The sequence below is a fragment of the Apium graveolens genome, unplaced genomic scaffold (genome assembly GCF_009905375.1).
Source record: "Apium graveolens cultivar Ventura unplaced genomic scaffold, ASM990537v1 ctg1866, whole genome shotgun sequence".
Lineage (NCBI taxonomy): Eukaryota > Viridiplantae > Streptophyta > Magnoliopsida > Apiales > Apiaceae > Apium > Apium graveolens.
Window position 1 is genome coordinate 17,641 of NW_027417419.1, and position 20,567 is coordinate 38,207.

General features: G+C 33.5%; 2 long non-coding RNA genes across 2 annotated transcripts; both read right to left on the reverse strand.

Annotated features, from left to right (window-relative positions):
- Positions 1 to 4,003: 4,003 nt before the first annotated feature.
- Positions 4,004 to 7,854, reverse strand: LOC141700172 (uncharacterized). Its single transcript, XR_012566232.1, has 3 exons — positions 7,629 to 7,854; positions 5,140 to 5,403; positions 4,004 to 4,084 (listed from the first exon to the last, which is right to left on the reverse strand). It is a non-coding gene; the product is annotated as an uncharacterized LOC141700172 (long non-coding RNA).
- Positions 7,855 to 16,127: 8,273 nt separating this feature from the next.
- LOC141700171 (uncharacterized) lies at positions 16,128 to 20,138 on the reverse strand. Its single transcript, XR_012566231.1, has 4 exons — positions 19,861 to 20,138; positions 17,608 to 17,871; positions 16,463 to 16,553; positions 16,128 to 16,193 (listed from the first exon to the last, which is right to left on the reverse strand). It is a non-coding gene; the product is annotated as an uncharacterized LOC141700171 (long non-coding RNA).
- Between the last annotated feature and the right edge of the window lie 429 nt (positions 20,139 to 20,567).

Here is a 20,567-nt window from a genome sequence, read left to right on the forward strand (position 1 = left end):
CAAGTTAGGCCAAGTTAACCTTGTGGTCGCCAGTAAGAAGTCAAGAAAATGTACAAGGCACTTTTGATTCCCTATGGTCGCAAGAAAGAAGACTAATGCTTTATATTCACTCTTGTCTCCAGTAACTGACTTGGCAATATTCATTAATTTTCAGAAATAAATGAATTTGGTTTTGTGGTTGAAAACAAGCCACCTGTTCAATTCTTTTGAAGTCTACAAAAGCAGCAGAGTGAATTAATGTTCACTTGGTTATCTTCCCAACAACAACATTGTTTTTATGAGAGCTCCATTAAAGGCCTCATTTATTAAGCTTGTAAACATTACATTGTGCTGTCAAATTTATTATAGATAATCACTTGTTTGATTAGATTATAGCAACCTCAAGGTTTATATTAATAAAATGATATAATCCTAGAATTGTTTTGTGTCTATTTTGATTCAGTAAATTTAATGAAAATCTCGAAACGAATCGAAAAAGATTGTAGGTATCGTATTCAACCCCCCTTCTATGATACTTTGGGACTAACAATTGGTATTAGAGCTTGTTAATTTATATAGAAATCAAGATCTGGAAAAAGAAACAAGTTCTTGAAAAATTTCTTGAAATTTTTTAATTTTCAAAAATTCTCATTTCTTGAAATTTTTGAATTTTAAATAATTTTAATTTCTCAAAGATGATGAACAAGCAAAGAATTGGAAGTATCAAGGTTCCTCCATTCGACAAAGATAATTACAACCTTTGGAAGAAAAAGATGATGTTGTTAATGAAAGCTTCAAATCCATTATATATTAAGATATTACTAAATGGCCCTTATGTTCATATGGAAGTAGTTGTCGAATCCACTACTGCAACTTGTGTAAGAATGCCTTCCTCATCCACTCCCAGGGATCCGTCTAAATATACGAAGACTAACAAGGAGTTGATAAATCTGGACACAAGCCTTCAACTCATAATAGTGGAATTGACCGATAATGATATGAGTCATCAACTTCTAGGAAGTAATAATGCAAAAGATATGTGGGAAACCATTGAGCTGTTGATGAAAGGTACAGAAGAATTCAAAGTAAACACAATGGATATTCTGACGACTTAGTATGAAGTGTTTAAACTTCAAACCGGAGAAACACAGTCTTCACTCTATGAAAGATATACAAGACTGTTAAGCGAACCGAAGCAACAAGGGAAAGTTTATCCGATAGGAGAGTCTAACAGAAAGTTTATGATGACTCTGCCAGTTCACTTGGAACAAAAGAACACATCAATCAGGGAAAGAGTTGATTTTATTACCATATCCCTGGATGTGATTTATGGAAAGCTGAGAACCCATAAATTGGAACAAGAGCAGAGCGCTATTATCTATGGACCTAGTTTTATTGATAGTAAGAGTACGACACTTGCAAAAACCACTGCATTTGTAGCTCATGAACCCGAAGCTCAAGAAGTCAAGGTTGCACCCTCCTCAACAATCAAGGAAATTGTTGTAGCTAAAATTGCTCATGGTGAGCCAGAGGATGAAAGTGAGTTTTATATAAGAACTTGAATAGTTGCAGGATAAATCTATGGCATACATGGCTACAAAATTTAGTCATGTTAGATTCAGAAGAAAACCCAACTCTAAATCAAGGGGTTCATCTGGGAGATTTCAGAAGGGAAGCTACTCGTCAGAGTCAAGCTCTAGAGAAGGCTACAAGTCAAGCTGGGTTGACAAGAGCGAAACAAGATGTTACAACTATAATAAGTTGGGGCACTTTGCATCTGATTGCAGAAAGCCCAAGGCAGTAAAGGGAAAAGATTCTTGTTGTGGATATTGTTATGACCGGCATTTTGTGTAATATTAATTGCGAACTTTGTATATATTTGAATCGAATATAAATATACCTATTTGATTATACACTTGTGTGAATGGAGTTGCTGCATTATAAATTGCTTTACTCAGAATATGAATTTTTCAAAGCGATAGTTTTATTAATTGCTCCTATTTTTGATTTATAAAGAATATTATTTACCATGGAAAATTATCTTTTAAAAATTATTTCAATCACAAATTTCAAAAGTGATCTCATAAAATTTCTAAAAATCCAAGTTATTTTATGGTATAAATTTTATAATTTTTAAACTTTTATTTTATTTTATAAAAATAGATCTTTGAAAATTAGTTGTTAGGTAATTAGTAAATTACATGAATATCCTTGCATGCAAATACCCTCCCATTCAACTAAAGGGCTAAAAAGACAATTCCAACCCCACTCACTCTCATTCTACTAGCCAATTAACCACTTTGACCTTGCATGCAAATTTACCTAACTTTAGCTAGAAGGTTACTTTTATTATTTACTAAATCCACTCATTTTTAGTCAAAACAAAGGCATAAAAACAAACACAAGTATCATAGCACTTCATTTTCACTCCACCATTCCACCCTCACCTCCCTCCCCTCCCTCTCGGCCTCTTGGCCGAAGCCCTACCCCCTCCCTTTTTCTTCCTTCTTCATTGAAACACCTAACTTCCATTCAAGTAAATATTACTTCCTATAACTTGATCATATGTAATCCAAAGAGTTTTGAGTAAAAAGTTTATGTTTTGATCTTGCATATCATATTTTTAGTTGGAACTCAAAGTACAATCTTGATTCTCATCGATTTAAGGTTGTATTATTGTGGGAACTACAAGGAATGGTGAAATTCCAAGTCAAGAGAGTGAAGATCTTGTTTTTAATGGTCGTTTCCCTTCTATTTAATTCGGATATGACCATAAGGGATCCGAATGAATGGTTCTTGATGGTGTTTTGTTTCCTTGTTTCATTTTTGCGTGTTTTTGTGATAATAACATGAATTTTTTAGTATAAACTTGATAAAACCCTTTGCATGCTAAGTGACCATTTAGTATTAGTCTATGTTAGGCTTGCATGTTGATTTTATGATAAAAATTATTGTGAAAATCATATGGTTTTGACTTATAAAATTCAAAGGCATGCATGCATATAAACAACTCATGATTTTCGGAAGTTTTTGATCATTTGGATTGATAATTGTTAGTAGGCTTTAATTTCAGTTGAGTTAAGATATTAATCTTGATTTGTGCTCCTTGATATGTGATGTTAATTCATATATATTTATAAAGAAGATATAACTTGTTGTTTTCAAAAGTTGATGACTTGTAATTAGTGTAGTGTGTTAACTTTTCTTTTGCTATGTTGCACCTTATGTACGGATGATCTCCATTAAGTCAATATTGAGTGTAGGAGAGTTATTTCAGTAGATCACCTTGATTGAGGTTTGGTTTGGGTTTTTGGTTGTTGTTGGTTGGGTTTGTCAAATAAGAATTTTGGTGAAAGGAGAGTATTAGTTTCTGCAGAAAATCAGTTGGGTTCCCTGAGGTTTAGAGTGAGATTTGACCTTGTCATTGTTGTGCACTTTGAGGCCCAAGTCACCAAAAGCTATCACTAAGGAGTATACAATAGGTTTTAGGTGTTTGTTGGAGGTTTGTAAGACGTTTGGTTAGGTGCACGAGTAGAAACACCAAATCTGTCCAGCAGGGGATAGTTTTGTTGCAACTTAGGAATGGGAAGTTTTGACCATGTCATATGTAGACCCTCATTAGGCCCTGTTCGACCTTAGTTAGAGGGAGTGTCAGAGGAGTTTTTCCAGCCATAGTTCATGTAACGCCCCCAAATCCGGGGTCAGGGGATTTGGTCGTCACGATGAAACCTCAATCCAAAATAACCTGTTAAATCAAATAATAAATGCCAGCGGAAGATATTTATCATAAATGACCCCAAACTAATCCAAGATCTTTTAAGGTTACAGTTCTAGAAACAAGATATCCAAATTCAACAAATAAATTTTCTCACTTTCTTTTAAAACTCTTTTCAATAAATTCCAACTCAAAACTAAACCCACTAGTATAACTTCGAAATGAAGTATACTAGGCCCAAATAAAATATACAACTATAATATAATCTAATATAAATAACTTTACACAATAAAACTTACACTAGTCCGTAAACCCTGGACCAACCACCTTCCAAGAGCTTCTTCTTTGCTTCCTCGAATTATGCAGCTAAACAACGCAAGCTAATCCTCACTGGAGGTTAAATTTAAAAACAGGCAAGTATGAGCGAAAGAAATGCTCAGCAAGTTAATTATAACATATATAGGGTCGTTTTGATATAAAACCGACATCTGCATCAGCGCAGAACATAGAAAAAAAATCATAATTGTTGAATCATAAAATTTTATAGTTGAGGAATCCCAGAATTGATTCCTTAATTATATTCAAAACCATTTTGATACTTTTGAGCGAAAGGCTTCAGCAATACTTTGAATCTTGACGAGAATAAAACTCGTAAAACAGTGTTTACGGAAATATCGTAAACCACAATAACATGAAATAATGAATATATATTGAATCATAAACTTTATTCAAAACCGAACTCTAGAAATTAATACTTATCAATGTTCAAGAAATTCCTAACTATTCAGTATCCATCATTATCGACTAAGTTTCCATAGACTTAGCCTGCTAAACCAGCCTGATAAGGACGGGTTAAATAATTAAGAAGATCCCAATTCATTCAAGATTCTAATTATCACTGAGCAACAAATGCTGCAGCAACAATCTGAACTTCGAATTCATTTATAAACACTGTAATTTTCCCGAAACTGAGTGCTAAGAAATTAATTCATAATCATAATTTCTTTTCAAGAAGGAATGCCGTCAATGGCGATCAACAATAAATTAGACTGGATACTAGAAACCAACATATGCACTATAATCTGCTGATCAGTCAGAATATAGTGCGGATCTATACCCAACTGCATAGACCCAACCAACATAAGGAGTACTCAGGCAACTATGGCCTAAAGGGTCCGGTTCATCTCCGGCCCATAGGATCCAGCTCATCACTGGTCCTTATATATATATATATAGTAACCATCCAGTCCGTGGAGTATTTTGATGTCAAATCACTTTGGGTACTTGCTCAAGAGAGCAATCGATGATAAAGGAATAATAGTGAAAGGAACTTGCATAAATAAGAGTAATTGCAGCGAAATATAAAACAGTTTAACTATTCTGAACTTAGAATAGGAACGAATAAATATTTGCAGTATTTAAGGAGAAAGGTTAGGAATACTTGCCTTTGGGTTTTTAGCAGTTAGTCACACTCGCAAAAACACAAATATCTCATGATGCTTTCTCAAGACGTCACAATTTCTTATTCTTAACTCTTTGATATGTCGCTAATGCAGTTACTGGGATCTGATACGAAATCTTATCCAACTTCAGTCTTGATCCCCAACGTATGGTTCTGTTAATCTCGAACCATCCGTAACTACTGAACCCCTATGCAACTCTCCCTTTTTCTTTTCTTTTTCTTGGTCTCACGCCCTTAATGCCTGATCCTATCATAAGCAAAAATATACTACTTTAGTATCCTTCTGAAATGATTATCTTATTTCTACCCTTTCGCGATATATATGTATATATATATATATATATCACATAACAGGTCGCACATATTATAGTTTAAAACTTACTACCAACTCAGAATATTATTTAACACGAGAACGCGCAACTTATGATAATATTTCTACGAAAAATTCGGCATGACCTATTTGTAATATGGACAATACCCTAAATAACCACACCACAAATACAACCCACAAGTCATTTCAATGTTCTTACCCAAACATATCCTATACGTGTTACGACTAACAATCATAACATGCTTTCAAATCATTGAAATCAAATAAGTCAAATAGATTTAGATACAGGGGAATTTTAGAAAATTTTGGCATGAAGTATTCGTAATTAGGACTATCCGCCTGTTTTTCAATTCCACAATTTAATCTTATAAACAAACAAAATAAAGTTGCCTCAACTTGCAGCAACATAAAAGTAAACAAGTAAGAAAAGTACCCGCCCAGACTTGCGGCACCTAAACATTTAAGGAAAATTACCCGCCCAGACTTGCGGCACCTAAACAATTAAGTATACTGAATAATTTATAATATTTGAACTTACAGTTATATAATTTAGCATCACCAATTCAACTTGAGTAAACACTTAAATAAATCACCTTACACATATATCACATAGACTAACTATACACATATTCAAATCACACTCTAATAATTAGCAACTAAACTCAATCTCAAATAGGCATATACTAACATGTATTTTCATAAGACACATCGTTGCTATCACATATACAAATAACAAGTCAATGTACATGTGCACAAGTCAAGTATGTCATCAAGTATGCTAACTTAAATCTATAATTTAATAAACTAGAAAGCACATATCAAATCACTAACCAACACTTCTATATTATAGGTTCATATATTTAATCTATTAAACAATGACTATCAATCACATATATTAGCACAAAACCATATGTCGAGTTATAACATACAAAATAGCTACCGAACCTAAAATTTAAGTTAACCAGCCTCGGAAGAATGACATTTTACAACACCTAGATGAACTTAAACAGAAAAGTTTAAAACATAAAAGTTGTAGGATATTTAGCGACCTTTCCAAAATGGTAAGGCTCGCTAAAAATGACCAAGTAACGAATTCAGAAACTTTAAAATATACAGCTGCATAAGCAGATTCAGCCCTGTTTTCGCAAGTAACTTAGTATTTGAGACTCCTAAATCATAGAATTGATTAATGAACTATAAGTAACAATTGTAGATCCTGAATTAAGCTTTTAAAATTGGTATAGTTCAAAGTCATAGCTAAAATAATGAATTTACTACGAATTTTGAAGTCAGGATGTATCAAACTGAAATAACAGGACAGATTTTACAAATGGCAGATTTTATCATAATTGCAGGCCGAATTTGGAAAAACACAAAGAATGAAAATTGTAGATAATTCCATTATCTTTCCAGAGAGTGCAAAATCATTATCATACGATGAACTAGTTAAAAGCTACGAATTTAACAAGAACTCAGCTTATTTCTAAACGGATTTGACAACACAATTCACAACATATCATGCATATAACTCACTAATAATCCTTCAAATAACTATGTATAAATCTGAAAATTTTGTAGAACAACTCAAAATACCAAGACTGAAATTTAAAACCACCATAAACTATTATAACTTAAACATATATTAACCGGGTCAAGCCATAATCACTTAACGAACCAAAACTCAAGTTATACACTACTACACCATTGTTATAAATCTAAAAACCCGGAAATCATCTGTACCAACTGAAATTTCAGATTTTATAAAATCAAGAATAGTAGTTGTCATTTAGACATTCAATCCGCCTAAGAATATATAAGCGAAATTCAACCAAGTATTGACTTACACAACTCGAAACTACACAAAATCAATTAGCAAGTTCATAACTATAATTAACAAGCAAAATCAACCTAAACCAAATAATATTTTATGCCGCCGACTCGCCGGAGTTCATTGCCGGCGGCCGGCTGACCTCCGATCAACCCCAAATCACGGGTGAAGATCGAGGTCGAGCCTCTGGTTCGTCGAAGCAGCCCAGTTCTCGTACTATCAAGGAATTCGCGATCTTCCCAACATCAATTGTAGGATTAAAACAAAAGAAATCAAGCCGAAGATATATATGTATGTATATGAGAGTATATACCTGATTGAGGGTTAAATTCAGAGGGTGATTGAATTAAAGAACGGAAGAAACAAAAAGAAAAAGAAAGAAAGAAGAGGGGTGGAGGAAAGGCGTTGAAGCGGTGGAGTAGAGGCGGGGGAGGGGAGCAGCGACGGGGAAGAAAGAAAAAGCTGGGGGGGGGCTGTGTTTTTTTTTGTTTGTTATTGTGTTTGTTGTTTTATTTTTTCCATTACTCCTTCCCAACAAGAAAGTGACACGCAGCCAAACCCATCCTAAAATCAAACGCGTGTACTAATAGATAATCACGAAGATTCTGAAACCCGGTTTATCCCGAAAGTTGACATTAACGGATCGAGGTGCAGACAAAACAATTCCAGAAAATTGACGAAAAAATTTAAAATGCTCGAAATATTTAAAAGTTAATAAAATAAAATTTTCTTGATTTTTGAAGCATTTCTGAATTTAATACTGATTTTATAATTAGATGAAATCAGGCAATCATTTAAAGATAAATAATCAATAAAATATTAATTTCTAAATTTTATAAATTCCTAAAACGAATAAATAAAATTATAAAACAATACAAATAATTTTAGAAATAATTTTAGCATTTATGAGAATAAATAATCAATAAAATCATTTTAAGAACAAAATAATGTCGTTCAATAATTAATTATACAAATAAGGTTCGTATCCACAATTACCCAAAATTAACAATAAAGTAACACACAGACTCATCCCATATTTTATTTTGAGCACATAAAAATTGAAATACTCAAATAATATCACATATAAACACCCAAACATCAATTCCACTTATCATATAATTCACTAAAATTCACATAAAATCACATAAATAATTCCAAATAATTATAATAATAATATCTAAAAATATGGGATATTACAATCTACCCACCTTATAAGGATTCCGTCCTCGGAATCAGCAGAAGAAAGCACTAAGGGTTTTCTAACCAACTTTCCATTCCCAAATAATCCTAGTTTTCCATAATCTCAAATAAATCTTGTATTCGTTGTATGATAAAACTTTTATAGGAGCTTCACCGTGCACCACTGTTCCATTCACCTCTTTTGACCAATTCCTCAATAGAATCGCTTTACTGATTGCGAGAAAGAAGAATAGAGAGAAAGATAGAGGGAAGAAAAGAAAGAGAAAGATAGAGAAATAAAGAAACAGAATGACTTCGCTATACACCCTGATATTTTAATCGCATTGCAATCCACTGTTGCTCTTGATAATCCCATCACATAACCCTGCTTTGACTTGACCAGGATAACTCAGCTTAACTTGATTGGCATACCTTCGAATGTTTGGGATGACAAAATCATGGAATTTCAAAAAGAAAAGAATTTGATACCATAACGGAACCAAAATCTGAATTTGAGAAAAAGTATTGTTGAAATAAAAGAATAACTGAGAGATCAATATGATCAAACGAACTTGGTATTGCGTGTCCAAATTAAGACACTACTAAAGGTTGTTAACCTTCATGTATTCACAATACACACAAGTGATGGCGTCCCATCCAACTCCTATCACACAGACAGGTATACCTTGTGTCCCCTATAGTTAGGGTTGTTTATCCCAGTCAGAATAAAAGAATATCAAAGTGATCGAAAATCAAATGAATAAAACTGAAAAGATTTCAAAGCTGATATTTCTGAAGGAATGAAATCCAGAGAAAAAAATTATGGCACCAAATGAGCAAGTGGTGTCACATCACCAAGAAACCATCCACCAAATAAGAAAAGTGGAAGTTAAATTATCATAACTTGGCAGAGCTATCAAAACCTGAAAAAATAGGCTTCATGACAGCCTCTGACACATTTAAAACACAGATAGGATTGAAAATGAGTGTTAGGGAATATATCCTCTAACAATCACTTCTTTTGAGAGATGTCAAAAGGAATTATAGAAAGAAAAGGTATTGCCAAAGTCTTAATATTTATCTTCAATTTGAACTCTCCAGTTGACTCGCCATCTGATTCTAGACGCTTCTTCATGTTCCAAGGATATCGATAATCTTCATCGTCGTCGAATCGTAGTAGCCTCGGAAGATTCCACAATAGAAGTTTGCAGCTTCCCGGAGTTCCGTCCAGCTCAACACAACCATCTCGAACGAATGCGCCTATCTTAACTTACTCGTTGGCACTATATCTGATAGTCCAACAGGAACTCGATATGAGCTCAAACGTCCTCACATAGCTATACACACTCCTACACACTCTCGTTTCTAGTTTACTATAACCTCAGCTCTGATACCAACCTGTAACGCCCCCAAATCCGGGGTCAGGGGATTTGGTCGTCACGATGAAACCTCAATCCAAAATAACCTGTTAAATCAAATAATAAATGCCAGCGGAAGATATTTATCATAAATGACCCCAAACTAATCCAAGATCTTTTAAGGTTACAGTTCTAGAAACAAGATATCCAAATTCAACAAATAAATTTTCTCACTTTCTTTTAAAACTCTTTTCAATAAATTCCAACTCAAAACTAAACCCACTAGTATAACTTCGAAATGAAGTATACTAGGCCCAAATAAAATATACAACTATAATATAATCTAATATAAATAACTTTACACAATAAAACTTACACTAGTCCGCAAACCCTGGACCAACCACCTTCCAAGAGCTTCTTCTTTGCTTCCTCGAATTATGCAGCTAAACAACGCAAGCTAATCCTCACTGGAGGTTAAATTTAAAAACAGGCAAGTATGAGCGAAAGAAATGCTCAGCAAGTTAATTATAACATATATAGGGTCGTTTTGATATAAAACCGACATCTGCATCAGCGCAGAACATAGAAAAAAATCATAATTGTTGAATCATAAAATTTTATAGTTGAGGAATCCCAGAATTGATTCCTTAATTATATTCAAAACCATTTTGATACTTTTGAGCGAAAGGCTTCAGCAATACTTTGAATCTTGACGAGAATAAAACTCGTAAAACAGTGTTTACGGAAATATCATAAACCACAATAACATGAAACAATGAATATATATTGAATCATAAACTTTATTCAAAACCGAACTCTAGAAATTAATACTTATCAATGTTCAAGAAATTCCTAACTATTCAATATCCATCATTATCGACTAAGTTTCCATAGACTTAGCCTGCTAAACCAGCCTGATAAGGACGGGTTAAATAATTAAGAAGATCCCAATTCATTCAAGATTCTAATTATCACTGAGCAACAAATGCTGCAGCAACAATCTGAACTTCGAATTCATTTATAAACACTGTAATTTTCCCGAAACTGAGTGCTAAGAAATTAATTCATAATCATAATTTCTTTTCAAGAAGGAATGCCGTCAATGGCGATCAACAATAAATTAGACTGGATACTAGAAACCAACATATGCACTATAATCTGCTGATCAGTCAGAATATAGTGCGGATCTATACCCAACTGCATAGACCCAACCAACATAAGGATTACTCAGGCAACTATGGCCTAAAGGGTCCGGTTCATCTCCGGCCCATAGGATCCAGCTCATCACTGGTCCTTATATATATATATATATAGTAACCATCCAGTCCGTGGAGTATTTTGATGTCAAATCACTTTGGGTACTTGCTCAAGAGAGCAATCGATGATAAAGGAATAATAGTGAAAGGAACTTGCATAAATAAGAGTAATTGCAGCGAAATATAAAACAGTTTAACTATTCTGAACTTAGAATAGGAACGAATAAATATTTGCAGTATTTAAGGAGAAAGGTTAGGAATACTTGCCTTTGGGTTTTTAGCAGTTAGTCACACTCGCAAAAACACAAATAACTCATGATGCTTTCTCAAGACGTCACAATTTCTTATTCTTAACTCTTTGATATGTCGCTAATGCAGTTACTGGGATCTGATACGAAATCTTATCCAACTTCAGTCTTGATCCCCAACGTATGGTTCTGTTAATCTCGAACCATCCGTAACTACTGAACCCCTATGCAACTCTCCCTTTTTCTTTTCTTTTTCTTGGTCTCACGCCCTTAATGCCTGATCCTATCATAAGCAAAAATATACTACTTTAGTATCCTTCTGAAATGATTATCTTATTTCTACCCTTTCGCGATATATATGTATATATATATATATCACATAACAGGTCGCACATATTATAGTTTAAAACTTACTACCAACTCAGAATATTATTTAACACGAGAACGCGCAACTTATGATAATATTTCTACGAAAAATTCGGCATGACCTATTTGTAATATGGACAATACCCTAAATAACCACACCACAAATACAACCCACAAGTCATTTCAATGTTCTTACCCAAACATATCCTATACGTGTTACGACTAACAATCATAACATGCTTTCAAATCATTGAAATCAAATAAGTCAAATAGATTTAGATACAGGGGAATTTTAGAAAATTTTGGCATGAAGTATTCGTAATTAGGACTATCCGCCTGTTTTTCAATTCCACAATTTAATCTTATAAACAAACAAAATAAAGTTGCCTCAACTTGCAGCAACATAAAAGTAAACAAGTAAGAAAAGTACCCGCCCAGACTTGCGGCACCTAAACATTTAAGGAAAATTACCCGCCCAGACTTGCGGCACCTAAACAATTAAGTATACTGAATAATTTATAATATTTGAACTTACAGTTATATAATTTAGCATCACCAATTCAACTTGAGTAAACACTTAAATAAATCACCTTACACATATATCACATAGACTAACTATACACATATTCAAATCACACTCTAATAATTAGCAACTAAACTCAATCTCAAATAGGCATATACTAACATGTATTTTCATAAGACACATCGTTGCTATCACATATACAAATAACAAGTCAATGTACATGTGCACAAGTCAAGTATGTCATCAAGTATGCTAACTTAAATCTATAATTTAATAAACTAGAAAGCACATATCAAATCACTAACCAACACTTCTATATTATAGGTTCATATATTTAATCTATTAAACAATGACTATCAATCACATATATTAGCACAAAACCATATGTCGAGTTATAACATACAAAATAGCTACCGAACCTAAAATTTAAGTTAACCAGCCTCGGAAGAATGACATTTTACAACACCTAGATGAACTTAAACAGAAAAGTTTAAAACATAAAAGTTGTAGGATATTTAGCGACCTTTCCAAAATGGTAAGGCTCGCTAAAAATGACCAAGTAACGAATTCAGAAACTTTAAAATACACAGCTGCATAAGCAGATTCAGCCCTGTTTTCGCAAGTAACTTAGTATTTGAGACTCCTAAATCATAGAATTGATTAATGAACTATAAGTAACAATTGTAGATCCTGAATTAAGCTTTTAAAATTGGTATAGTTCAAAGTCATAGCTAAAATAATGAATTTACTACGAATTTTTGAAGTCAGGATGTATCAAACTGAAATAACAGGACAGATTTTACAAATGGCAGATTTTATCATAATTGCAGGCCGAATTTGGAAAAACACAAAGAATGAAAATTGTAGATAATTCCATTATCTTTCCAGAGAGTGCAAAATCATTATCATACGATGAACTAGTTAAAAGCTACGAATTTAACAAGAACTCAGCTTATTTCTAAACGGATTTGACAACACAATTCACAACATATCATGCATATAACTCACTAATAATCCTTCAAATAACTATGTATAAATCTGAAAATTTTGTAGAACAACTCAAAATACCAAGACTGAAATTTAAAACCACCATAAACTATTATAACTTAAACATATATTAACCGGGTCAAGCCATAATCACTTAACGAACCAAAACTCAAGTTATACACTACTACACCATTGTTATAAATCTAAAAACCCGGAAATCATCTGTACCAACTGAAATTTCAGATTTTATAAAATCAAGAATAGTAGTTGTCATTTAGACATTCAATCCGCCTAAGAATATATAAGCGAAATTCAACCAAGTATTGACTTACACAACTCGAAACTACACAAAATCAATTAGCAAGTTCATAACTATAATTAACAAGCAAAATCAACCTAAACCAAATAATATTTTATGCCGCCGACTCGCCGGAGTTCATTGCCGGCGGCCGGCTGACCTCCGATCGACCCCAAATCACGGGTGAAGATCGAGGTCGAGCCTCTGGTTCGTCGAAGCAGCCCAGTTCTCATACTATCAAGGAATTCGCGATCTTCCCAACATCAATTGTAGGATTAAAACAAAAGAAATCAAGCCGAAGATATATATGTATGTATATGAGAGTATATACCTGATTGAGGGTTAAATTCAGAGGGTGATTGAATTAAAGAACGGAAGAAACAAAAAGAAAAAGAAAGAAAGAAGAGGGGTGGAGGAAAGGCGTTGAAGCGGTGGAGTAGAGGCGGGGGAGGGGAGCAGCGACGGGGAAGAAAGAAAAAGCTGGGGGGGGGGCTGTGTTTTTTTTTTGTTTGTTATTGTGTTTGTTGTTTTATTTTTTCCATTACTCCTTCCCAACAAGAAAGTGACACGCAGCCAAACCCATCCTAAAATCAAACGCGTGTACTAATAGATAATCACGAAGATTCTGAAACCCGGTTTATCCCGAAAGTTGACATTAACGGATCGAGGTGCAGACAAAACAATTCCAGAAAATTGACGAAAAAATTTAAAATGCTCGAAATATTTAAAAGTTAATAAAATAAAATTTTCTTGATTTTTGAAGCATTTCTGAATTTAATACTGATTTTATAATTAGATGAAATCAGGCAATCATTTAAAGATAAATAATCAATAAAATATTAATTTCTAAATTTTATAAATTCCTAAAACGAATAAATAAAATTATAAAACAATACAAATAATTTTAGAAATAATTTTAGCATTTATGAGAATAAATAATCAATAAAATCATTTTAAGAACAAAATAATGTCGTTCAATAATTAATTATACAAATAAGGTTCGTATCCACAATTACCCAAAATTAACAATAAAGTAACACACAGACTCATCCCATATTTTATTTTGAGCACATAAAAATTGAAATACTCAAATAATATCACATATAAACACCCAAACATCAATTCCACTTATCATATAATTCACTAAAATTCACATAAAATCACATAAATAATTCCAAATAATTATAATAATAATATCTAAAAATATGGGATATTACAATCTACCCACCTTATAAGGATTCCGTCCTCGGAATCAGCAGAAGAAAGCACTAAGGGTTTTCTAACCAACTTTCCATTCCCAAATAATCCTAGTTTTCCATAATCTCAAATAAATCTTGTATTCGTTGTATGATAAAACTTTTATAGGAGCTTCACCGTGCACCACTGTTCCATTCACCTCTTTTGACCAATTCCTCAATAGAATCGCTTTACTGATTGCGAGAAAGAAGAATAGAGAGAAAGATAGAGGGAAGAAAAGAAAGAGAAAGATAGAGAAATAAAGAAACAGAATGACTTCGCTATACACCCTGATATTTTAATCGCATTGCAATCCACTGTTGCTCTTGATAATCCCATCACATAACCCTGCTTTGACTTGACCAGGATAACTCAGCTTAACTTGATTGGCATACCTTCGAATGTTTGGGATGACAAAATCATGGAATTTCAAAAAGAAAAGAATTTGATACCATAACGGAACCAAAATCTGAATTTGAGAAAAAGTATTGTTGAAATAAAAGAATAACTGAGAGATCAATATGATCAAACGAACTTGGTATTGCGTGTCCAAATTAAGACACTACTAAAGGTTGTTAACCTTCATGTATTCACAATACACACAAGTGATGGCGTCCCATCCAACTCCTATCACACAGACAGGTATACCTTGTGTCCCCTATAGTTAGGGTTGTTTATCCCAGTCAGAATAAAAGAATATCAAAGTGATCGAAAATCAAATGAATAAAACTGAAAAGATTTCAAAGCTGATATTTCTGAAGGAATGAAATCCAGAGAAAAAATTATGGCACCAAATGAGCAAGTGGTGTCACATCACCAAGAAACCATCCACCAAATAAGAAAAGTGGAAGTTAAATTATCATAACTTGGCAGAGCTATCAAAACCTGAAAAAATAGGCTTCATGACAGCCTCTGACACATTTAAAACACAGATAGGATTGAAAATGAGTGTTAGGGAATATATCCTCTAACAATCACTTCTTTTGAGAGATGTCAAAAGGAATTATAGAAAGAAAAGGTATTGCCAAAGTCTTAATATTTATCTTCAATTTGAACTCTCCAGTTGACTCGCCATCTGATTCTAGACGCTTCTTCATGTTCCAAGGATATCGATAATCTTCATCGTCGTCGAATCGTAGTAGCCTCGGAAGATTCCACAATAGAAGTTTGCAGCTTCCCGGAGTTCCGTCCAGCTCAACACAACCATCTCGAACGAATGCGCCTATCTTAACTTACTCGTTGGCACTATATCTGATAGTCCAATAGGAACTCGATATGAGCTCAAACGTCCTCACATAGTTATACACACTCCTACACACTCTCGTTTCTAGTTTACTATAACCTCAGCTCTGATACCAACCTGTAACGCCCCCAAATCCGGGGTCAGGGGATTTGGTCGTCACGATGAAACCTCAATCCAAAATAACCTGTTAAATCAAATAATAAATGCCAGCGGAAGATATTTATCATAAATGACCCCAAACTAATCCAAGATCTTTTAAGGTTACAGTTCTAGAAACAAGATATCCAAATTCAACAAATAAATTTTCTCACTTTCTTTTAAAACTCTTTTCAATAAATTCCAACTCAAAACTAAACCCACTAGTATAACTTCGAAATGAAGTATACTAGGCCCAAATAAAATATACAACTATAATATAATCTAATATAAATAACTTTACACAATAAAACTTACACTAGTCCGCAAACCCTGGACCAACCACCTTCCAAGAGCTTCTTCTTTGCTTCCTCGAATTATGCAGCTAAACAACGCAAGCTAATCCTCACTGGAGGTTAAATTTAAAAACAGGCAAGTATGAACGAAAGAAATGCTCAGCAAGTTAATTATAACATATATAGGGTCGTTTTGATATAAAACCGACATCTGCATCAGCGCAGAACATAGAAAAAAATCATAATTGTTGAATCATAAAATTTTATAGTTGAGGAATCCCAGAATTGATTCCTTAATTATATTCAAAACCATTTTGATACTTTTGAGCGAAAGGCTTCAGCAATACTTTGAATCTTGACGAGAATAAAACTCGTAAAACAGTGTTTACGGAAATATCGTAAACCACAATAACATGAAACAATGAATATATATTGAATCATAAACTTTATTCAAAACCGAACTCTAGAAATTAATACTTATCAATGTTCAAGAAATTCCTAACTATTCAGTATCCATCATTATCGACTAAGTTTCCATAGACTTAGCCTGCTAAACCAGCCTGATAAGGACGGGTTAAATAATTAAGAAGATCCCAATTCATTCAAGATTCTAATTATCACTGAGCAACAAATGCTGCAGCAACAATCTGAACTTCGAATTCATTTATAAACACTGTAATTTTCCCGAAACTGAGTGCTAAGAAATTAATTCATAATCATAATTTCTTTTCAAGAAGGAATGCCGTCAATGGCGATCAACAATAAATTAGACTGGATACTAGAAACCAACATATGCACTATAATCTGCTGATCAGTCAGAATATAGTGCGGATCTATACCCAACTGCATAGACCCAACCAACATAAGGAGTACTCAGGCAACTATGGCCTAAAGGGTCCGGTTCATCTCCGGCCCATAGGATCCAGCTCATCACTGGTCCTTATATATATATATATAGTAACCATCCAGTCCGTGGAGTATTTTGATGTCAAATCACTTTGGGTACTTGCTCAAGAGAGCAATCGATGATAAAGGAATAATAGTGAAAGGAACTTGCATAAATAAGAGTAATTGCAGCGAAATATAAAACAGTTTAACTATTCTGAACTTAGAATAGGAACGAATAAATATTTGCAGTATTTAAGGAGAAAGGTTAGGAATACTTGCCTTTGGGTTTTTAGCAGTTAGTCACACTCGCAAAAACACAAATATCTCATGATGCTTTCTCAAGACGTCACAATTTCTTATTCTTAACTCTTTGATATGTCGCTAATGCAGTTACTGGGATCTGATACGAAATCTTATCCAACTTCAGTCTTGATCCCCAACGTATGGTTCTGTTAATCTCGAACCATCCGTAACTACTGAACCCCTATGCAACTCTCCCTTTTTCTTTTCTTTTTCTTGGTCTCACGCCCTTAATGCCTGATCCTATCATAAGCAAAAATATACTACTTTAGTATCCTTCTGAAATGATTATCTTATTTCTACCCTTTCGCGATATATATGTATATATATATATATCACATAACAGGTCGCACATATTATAGTTTAAAACTTACTACCAACTCAGAATATTATTTAACACGAGAACGCGCAACTTATGATAATATTTCTACGAAAAATTCGGCATGACCTATTTGTAATATGGACAATACCCTAAATAACCACACCACAAATACAACCCACAAGTCATTTCAATGTTCTTACCCAAACATATCCTATACGTGTTACGACTAACAATCATAACATGCTTTCAAATCATTGAAATCAAATAAGTCAAATAGATTTAGATACAGGGGAATTTTAGAAAATTTTGGCATGAAGTATTCGTAATTAGGACTATCCGCCTGTTTTTCAATTCCACAATTTAATCTTATAAACAAACAAAATAAAGTTGCCTCAACTTGCAGCAACATAAAAGTAAACAAGTAAGAAAAGTACCCGCCCAGACTTGCGGCACCTAAACATTTAAGGAAAATTACCCGCCCAGACTTGCGGCACCTAAACAATTAAGTATACTGAATAATTTATAATATTTGAACTTACAGTTATATAATTTAGCATCACCAATTCAACTTGAGTAAACACTTAAATAAATCACCTTACACATATATCACATAGACTAACTATACACATATTCAAATCACACTCTAATAATTAGCAACTAAACTCAATCTCAAATAGGCATATACTAACATGTATTTTCATAAGACACATCGTTGCTATCACATATACAAATAACAAGTCAATGTACATGTGCACAAGTCAAGTATGTCATCAAGTATGCTAACTTAAATCTATAATTTAATAAACTAGAAAGCACATATCAAATCACTAACCAACACTTCTATATTATAGGTTCATATATTTAATCTATTAAACAATGACTATCAATCACATATATTAGCACAAAACCATATGTCGAGTTATAACATACAAAATAGCTACCGAACCTAAAATTTAAGTTAACCAGCCTCGGAAGAATGACATTTTACAACACCTAGATGAACTTAAACAGAAAAGTTTAAAACATAAAAGTTGTAGGATATTTAGCGACCTTTCCAAAATGGTAAGGCTCGCTAAAAATGACCAAGTAACGAATTCAGAAACTTTAAAATACACAGCTGCATAAGCAGATTCAGCCCTGTTTTCGCAAGTAACTTAGTATTTGAGACTCCTAAATCATAGAATTGATTAATGAACTATAAGTAACAATTGTAGATCCTGAATTAAGCTTTTAAAATTGGTATAGTTCAAAGTCATAGCTAAAATAATGAATTTACTACGAATTTTTGAAGTCAGGATGTATCAAACTGAAATAACCGGACAGATTTTACAAATGGCAGATTTTATCATAATTTCAGGCCGAATTTGGAAAAACACAAAGAATGAAAATTGTAGATAATTCCATTATCTTTCCAGAGAGTGCAAAATCATTATCATACGATGAACTAGTTAAAAGCTACGAATTTAACAAGAACTCAGCTTATTTCTAAACGGATTTGACAACACAATTCACAACATATCATGCATATAACTCACTAATAATCCTTCAAATAACTATGTATAAATCTGAAAATTTTGTAGAACAACTCAAAATACCAAGACTGAAATTTAAAACCACCATAAACTATTATAACTTAAACATATATTAACCGGGTCAAGCCATAATCACTTAACGAACCAAAACTCAAGTTATACACTACTACACCATTGTTATAAATCTAAAAACCCGGAAATCATCTGTACCAACTGAAATTTCAGATTTTATAAAATCAAGAATAGTAGTTGTCATTTAGACATTCAATCCGCCTAAGAATATATAAGCGAAATTCAACCAAGTATTGACTTACACAACTCGAAACTACACAAAATCAATTAGCAAGTTCATAACTATAATTAACAAGCAAAATCAACCTAAACCAAATAATATTTTATGCCGCCGACTCGCCGGAGTTCATTGCCGGCGGCCGGCTGACCTCCGATCGACCCCAAATCACGGGTGAAGATCGAGGTCGAGCCTCTGGTTCGTCGAAGCAGCCCAGTTCTCGTACTATCAAGGAATTCGCGATCTTCCCAACATCAATTGTAGGATTAAAACAAAAGAAATCAAGCCGAAGATATATATGTATGTATATGAGAGTATATACCTGATTGAGGGTTAAATTCAGAGGGTGATTGAATTAAAGAACGGAAGAAACAAAAAGAAAAGAAAGAAAGAAGAGGGGTGGAGGAAAGGCGTTGAAGCGGTGGAGTAGAGGCGGGGGAGGGGAGCAGCGACGGGGAAGAAAGAAAAAGCTGGGGGGGGCTGTGTTTTTTTTTTGTTTGTTATTGTGTTTGTTGTTTTATTTTTTCCATTACTCCTTCCCAACAAGAAAGTGACACGCAGCCAAACCCATCCTAAAATCAAACGCGTGTACTAATAGATAATCACGAAGATTCTGAAACCCGGTTTATCCCGAAAGTTGACATTAACGGATCGAGGTGCAGACAAAACAATTCCAGAAAATTGACGAAAAAATTTAAAATGCTCGAAATATTTAAAAGTTAATAAAATAAAATTTTCTTGATTTTTGAAGCATTTCTGAATTTAATACTGATTTTATAATTAGATGAAATCAGGC